This window comes from Balaenoptera borealis (genome assembly GCF_965194805.1).
Source record: "Balaenoptera borealis genome assembly, chromosome: 11".
NCBI lineage: Eukaryota > Metazoa > Chordata > Mammalia > Artiodactyla > Balaenopteridae > Balaenoptera > Balaenoptera borealis.
The window spans coordinates 101,233,362-101,241,235 of record NC_138868.1 but is presented as its reverse complement, the minus strand read 5'-3'; positions in this window follow the sequence as shown (position 1 = coordinate 101,241,235).

Sequence of the window (7,874 nt, the reverse complement as noted above, 5' to 3'; positions counted from 1 at the left end):
GGATTCCTACAAAGAACAATCAAGCATTTGCCTGGAGGACTAGTGGACTAGATTTCTTCTGTTTTAATTTATAACATGAAAGAAGGAGCTTAATCTACACCAGGCCCCTGGGAACCCCACTTAATAGACTGTGCATCAGGGAACTTTCCAAAGACTGCTTTGGAAGATATCTTCCATCCTACTGGAATATTCTTTGATCAACTAACCAATTGCTAATGTCTATTTCATGTCTCAGTGGCTTCTTGTTGTTGACCTGGGTTCATCCTTTCATTCACCTTATTGACCACTTTTTATGAGACAGGTTGTTATCAAAAGGCTTTATGCACCTTCCTCTTATCAGAGGACAGAAGGAAGTATCTAGGAAGGGCATATACAACTCATCCATTTCTCTCACTCCTCAATATTGTGAGCAGTTGCTCAGAGACATCCATAGAAGGTCTTGTTCCAGTGATGTGGCCAGAACATCCTGCAAGAAAAAGCGAAAGAAAATCATTTCCTCCTCCTTAAATATGATCCAGTCTAGTCCCATCCTTCGACTTCGAAATTCACTGAAATTAGGAAATGGTGCTTTCGGTGGATAGCCCTTGGAGATATAGATAGAACGAGTGTAGTCAAACCTGGGAAAGACACAAGGTAATCCTCCAAAGCAGTATTTCTTCAACTTGATCAGTGTGTGAATGTCTTTTTAGAGGAAAACAACTGTCATGTAGCCCCATGTTGACTTCATTGTATCTTAATGTTTCTTAAATACATATAACCATTAAACTAGGCATAAACTCCTTATGCATATTAGCTCTTAAGCAATACAGTCAAAATTAATTTGCAAATAAACAAAACTAAAAAATTAATACTGGAATTATTACCATTAATTTAGTATGACATACGACAGCTTGGTAAAAATTAATTTTTGCTCAGAATGTGAGTGTGATTCCAAGCGCTATGGCGTATGTACTTGCTTTTGAGTTTGGTCTTCCTCTGCTGTCACCTGCTATGCAATGACTCCAACCCTTCAGTACTTCTCTTTATGACAATTCTAAGAAATCACTATTTCTTCAGTACACGTTGAAGTCCTCTGGTTTTCACTAGAGTGCAAGTGAATTCTACCTCACCCCTCTTCTCATTCGTGAAACGTACTACTTGGCCCTAACGCAAATGCAATTGGAGCGTTGGAATCACGTGGCAGTTGTCAGTTACGAGGTCTTCCAGATGCCCCAGAATATGTGCATATGTGTTTTTAAAACCATCGAACTGAAAATATGACATAAAAAACTTCTCATCAAAAACTTTTGACTCTCCAAGAATATGCCTCTAGCCTCCCATGGGGAATCCACATATTCCTGCTTGACAAATATGACCAGGGAACCAACCGAGCTTCTTCTGTCAGAGCCCATAATGACAGGGGTCCTATATCACTGTCCAGACAGAGCTGGCCATGCTGCCATCACAGAGATGGGGGAGATGAGGAAAAAGGCACGGCTGCTCAGACTCAGCCATCTCCAGAATCTTCCAGATGGAAATCAGTCAGAAACTCAGTTCATTTGGAATATTTTGCACTTGCCACAAATGGCTGAGAGACTATTATGATCTAACCCTGTGTAGGATGCTTTTATGGGATGTTATAAAAGAGAAAATACACACACACTGGCTAGCAAGAGAGCCGGGATGACATAATGGCCTATTTCATCTATAATTTCAGTGATTATATAGATGATGAATAAAATCCAACTACAAGTGCTTTTTTATTATCTTCTCGATGGGGTAAGATCTGAAAGCTTGACCCCTGGAAAGTAATAGCCTCTTATAGATGTATCCAGAGCTGGAATAAACCTGGGAATCTGGACTTTGACCTGAAACTCTTAAAGAGAATGCTGCTTATCACTCCCCTGGGGACAGAGAGAGTTTTACAATGAGATCATCTTACGCTGGAGGAATAGTATAGATGACTCTTAAAAGTCAAAGGAATCTACCCCAAAATGGCTTCAATTGGGGGCAGCTGAGATATCAGATTGGCAGTACTGAGGTGTTCACCAGGGGCCTCCTACCCTGACTAGGATAGAGGAGAAGGGCAGAGGTCAAGCTGCTGATATTCGTGACAAGGAGGCAGGGCATTCTATTTCTGTATTGAGGTCACTAGATAGAGCCAGACCTGAGTCATTCTCCCAAAAGGTTTGAGCTCAGATCAAGTCCCTAAAAGCCAGCAAACCAATTTCTGGGCAAACTACCTAACCATACATCACATTAGCTGTCCTCTAGGCAGGGTGACCAGAATCTGGGTTCTTTCCAATAGAGTGAAATCTCTGGGTAATACCCCTGATGGTCTAGCATCCCTGGGGGAAGTACTTTGGCATGTGTGGCTGAGGTTGTTTACACCTGTTGACTGTCAGGCATTTGTAGTTGGAACCAACATCACTTGTAACGCTACCTGATTGAACCAAGAAGATTTCTCCTAGTAACTTCTGCCTATCTCAGGACTCACCAACCATCCAGATAACTTGGGGCATTATTCCCTATCAATGGGTTCAGCTAATGTGTGCTGAAAAGGGAAGGCAGATCAAAGCAGCCCTTCTGGGTAGAAGTGGGCAGTTGAGAGAAAGGGTCTCTCACACCTCTGATGGCAATACACAGTATCCATTAGAGAGATACCTCATCATCTGTAGCTGTCAAATCCAAACTGTCCTCTTTTAAGAGCCAATTTGTTTTCTTGCCAGATCAGTGCTCTTATCTGTAATTGTGTGGACCACAAGCAACAGCCAATAACCAGTTAACATGCAATTTAATTTCAGAAGAAAAGAAATGTCTTAATTCAGACATTTATTGTACAAGTGTGAAATGCCCTTAGTGAAATTAATGGAGGCTCAGAGACTATAACTTATAAATCAGTTTGCCTGTGTGGAGCAAAATGATAGAAGGAAATAATATAGCTTTTGGAAGAGACAAATGCAGCTTTGCTCAGTCTTGATTTTTAACACTGGGTCTGCTGTCATTACTATACTCTGATGATAATGGTTGTCAACATGCCTAGATCTTAGTGAGTATAATAGCTGGAACAACAGTGCAAGTTTCTAGTGCTCCCACTGGTCATAACTTCTGATCAGATGCCCATTAATCTATCATTAGACCCCATCCTCCATTTTTCATTTGAAATGGACACAAAGAAATATTTCTACTTTTTGAGACACCCTTGTGTCGTACAGAGGCTGTGCTCTGATTCACACTTTTGTGTATAGCCAAATCTTATCTGCCTACCGTGGTCCAATACATTTGCTCATGAAGCAAAATGTCACTGAAAAGTGCTCAAAGCAAGTAGAATTTTCAGTTGAGAGCAGAGCATAGCTAGCTGTTCACTAAGCCTGTATGCTCTTTTTCCTTGCCACATAGCTAGGCCATACCCTTTCCTTACTTTTCTGTTGGATGTGGCCGTGTGACTGAGCTCTAGCCAGTGGAATGTGAGCCTAAGTGAACACAAGTGAAGTGAAGATGGGCTTGAAGTCCTGGCCCTAAAAAAAATCTTTCACATACCATCCTTCATGTTCTTTCCTCTTCCATTAACTTGACACAGATTGATGATGACAGTTTTGGAAGCCAAAGTGTTGATGATGGAGTAGTAGGTGGAAGAAACCTGGGTCCTTGAATCACCATTTGGGGAAAAGCTGTGCATCAATCCAGAACACCTATTTTATGCTTTATCTGAGAGAAAAGTAAACTCCTTCCATGTTTGAGCCTTTATATCTTTTGGGGTTTGTTTGTTACAGTAGCAAGTGTAAAGGCCAATAATACAATGTGTTCTACTGAATATAATGGGAAAGAACAGTCATATTTCAAGGTTCCTAACAGTTTTAGGATGTTTTTCTCCCAAAATGAGTGTTTCAAAAAGACGACAGCATCTTCATTTGCTTTGAGATTCAAGTTCCTTGTCTGAGAAAAAAAAGAGAGAGAATTTTGGACTAAATCTTCATGAACCCATATTGTGTTACTATTTTTTTGCTTCCACAGTCCTCTTTTTTTTTTTTTTCCTTTGAGAAATAAAATGGAAAACATAGGACCATACAATGAAAAATCTCCTTCTTCCAAGTAGGATGGAGAAAAGTAAGGAGGCCGAGTCAATGTAGAAACAAATAAATACAAAATCTATTAGAATTAAACCAACGAGTTACACCTGGCTTTAACAGTGCTTTGGGGCTTTTTATTGCTGCATAGAAGTATGTAACACAATGGTATATTATGAAGGGAGGGAAGGGTAGAGGGAAACATGGAGGAAGGAAGGGAGGAGGGCAGATACAGCGCTGAAGCTCAAGTAGGAAACAAAGCAACATTTAGCATTCATTCCATGGCTCTCTAGCCAGTCATCTCGGATAGAATGTGACCCCACCTGTTAACGAAAAGAGCTATTGTTTGGTTCCTGCTTGCTCAACTCTTGCTCTTCCAACAGACGAATCTCACATGTACCTCACATGTACGTAGACACATACTCCCACACAAGCACACGTCCAAAAGCAGGTCATAATATCCTTCAGCATTAACTCTAAGAATTGCTACACTGTTAAATTCTGTCTTCCAAACAAACTTAACCTTCGTGTGTAAGTGATTTGGCATTACATCTCTTCCTATTAAGGAAAAAAAAAAATTCTACAACACGCAGCTTCTAATTAGTAATCCCCAGTACGAGATGTAAATCACATTAAATGTTTAAAATATTTCTGGACACACCTTAATCCAATAATCCTTTCTTGACTCAAGAAGGGTCTTAAAAGATCGACGGCCATTTATCAACCCAAGAGAGCTGAGACCCACAATTCAACAATACGCTGTTTTCATGAGAGGCTCCCCTGGTTGGCATGATACTGCAAAGCACTGTGGAATGCCAAGCACCCAACTCTTTGGATTAAAAGCACAGTAATTCCATGAAGTTTTTTGTTCTGAGTTGAGAGAATGGTTGTGTAGTGACTCACATTTCTTCAGACTTATCAGAGTAGCATTATGTCAAGTATTTCATAGAATGATCTTTTCTCTCTCTCATGAGAAAGGGCAAATTTAAGGTGGTTTGTGGATCTTCCCTTCAAACTTTCATAGCTAAAATTTAGTTTTAATCTGTAACATTAAAAAGATTTTTAAAAAACCAAACAAACGAACTGAACTTTATGGAGAAATGATCTGCCTCAATCTGGTCCATAGCTAAAAGGGTTTCAGTAACAAGAAGGGTCCTCTTACTTGGTCCATTCAACACTGAGCATGATCAAGATTCCAACCACACTTCTAGGCATAGGAAGTGGAGAATGAAGATGTAGTAGGATTTGCCCATGCCTTCTCTCTCAAATGTCACTGCTTTTTACCCAGCACTGGCATAAGGATAAGGACTGCAGCTCCCAGGAGCTCTGAGCTTGACCGTCAATGGCCCATGAGCATTCTCTCTTGAAATGTTTAATCAGACACAGAAGAACAAGTCTGACCTCAGAGTGGAAGGCTCCAAGGCCATGTTCTGGACTCAAACTGAAGAGAATTGAGTATGAAAATCACTTAGGACATACAATTCACATTTCTTCCCATTTGCCTATTTGTTTAGTCCTTTGTTTCATTCCACAAAGGATTGAAACAGATCTTAGGGTAGGGAAGGGGAGAAACCATCAATGTAAAGTTATAAAATAAAAATCAAAAATCAGACTGAAAGAAAAAGGCAGTACAAATATGTTAGCCATAACATAGATGCCGTGACAGACAGTCATGTTTGGTCCTGGCCAAAAGAAAATATAATCAGGAATGTTCTTCAAGCTTTTGGTCTGACTGAGGTTCTCGAAATTTTAGAAGATGAAGAAAAATGTAAAAATAATTTTAAAATAATTTGTAATCCTATTACAAAGAGATTTAGAACTGTTAATATTTTGGTGTGCTTCCTCCTAGTTTTTTCTCTTTCTCTCTCTAGATATACATATATAAATTATATCATGTGCATTCTCCCATGTCATTAACTACTTTATGCAAACATGATTTGTAATGGTCTTAAAATGTTACATCATAGTCCAGACTCCTTATTATTAGATATTTTGATTGCTTCTAATAATTTGCTACAGTAAACTCATGATGAAGAAACTTATACATGATCTTTTCAGACATTTCTCATAATTTTTCAAGGATATATTTTTACGAGTGGAGTTACCAGGACCAATGGTAGAAACTTCTCTGTGGTTCCTGATAACTATTGTCAAGTCAGTTTCTAGAACATCTGTAGCCATTTTCATTTTAACAGCAATTGACAAGAGCAATTTCTCAACATTCTTTTAAAAAATATTATTTTTTAAAATTTTATTAATTTGATAGGTGGAAAATAGTATTTCATTATTTTTTCTTTTCTTTGACTTCTAATGAAATGGAATACTTCTCTTCTTATATTCACTAAGCATATGTTTTCTTTTTTGGAGGATAGCCTATTTATGTGCTTGGCCAGTTTGTATTTAATTTTTAATATGTTTTTATTGGTTTCTATTTTTCTGTTTTTTAATATAAGCTTTTCACATATTTTATTATAGTTATTTATACTTATATTCTTGCTATGCTTTGAGTGGATGCTTTTATTCTTTATATTTTCTAAATATTTATAGTAGAAAAGTAATTGAATATCATATATGTGCTTTGTTACCTACCACTTGATCCAATGCTAAATTATTCTAAAGTATTTTGAAAATTATGAGTATTAAGTTTCTTCCTTTTGAATAATTTTATTTCTGTTTCATATGAAAGGATCTTCCCTCTCAACTCCTGCCAATTTTAATGAGCTTGATATTTGTAATTAGCAAGATATAGACTCTTTTTCATATTAAGAAAGAATACTGTTTGTCCTACTTCACTATGATTTTCTTTTTCAGTACTGGATACTAAATTTTATCAGATGTGATTGATATGATCATGTGGCCTTTCACGTTTTGACTTTTTGAGAGATAGATTTTTTTTTTTTTAAATAAACTTGGATTGTTTTATTCAGGAATTCACTCTTCTATGTCAATATGGTTTTTTCTAAACCATACTGTTTAACTTCATTTATTGGTCTATTTAGTTTACTACTTATTTATTAGTGTTTTATTTTGAATTTTTTATATCCACATTCATAAATTCAAAATAGAATTCCATAGTATTATTATATACATTATAGGTAAGATTTTTGGTATCACTTTTATATTAAATGAATTAGATATGTTCATTTATTTATTAAATTTATTTAGGTTATTATTTCATTATTTAGTTTATTATTTACTTTATTAAATGTATTACCTATGTTCAATATTTTTCTCTGTTCTTATACTTTTTACAGTTCATATTACTTTTAGCATTTTAAATAATTTAGTGGAAATATCTGTCCCTAAAACTTTTATCTAATAGAATAATTGCTTAATAATCCTTTGAAATATTTGCCATATTATTTCATCTGTTCAAAATTTCCATTTTTGTTCAAATCAACTTTGATAATTTGTAAGTTCCCTAGACATTTACCACTGTATAGTGTTTTTCAAAGTAGCATGAAGTTTCACTTACAACATTTTCATTAAAATTATTTTAATAATACATAGTACATATACCACATTACATATTTTTTCATTCATTCTGAATGTGATGAATTTTTAATTTTCTGATTAAAATTTACTCATTTTTTTTCTTTCTCTAATTTATTTATTTCCATTGTTTTCTTTACTATTTTATTCTTCCTGCTTTCCTTATGTTGATTTCAGTTTTCTAGCTAGTTGACAAAAATGATTATATATTTTTCATAACTAAGTCATTTTAGGCAATGAATTTACTTCTAATTAGAACTTTGGCCATATCCTGTAAGTTTTGGTAAACAGTTTTCATTGTCATCATTTATAAATAGACTGCAGTTGTAATTTTTA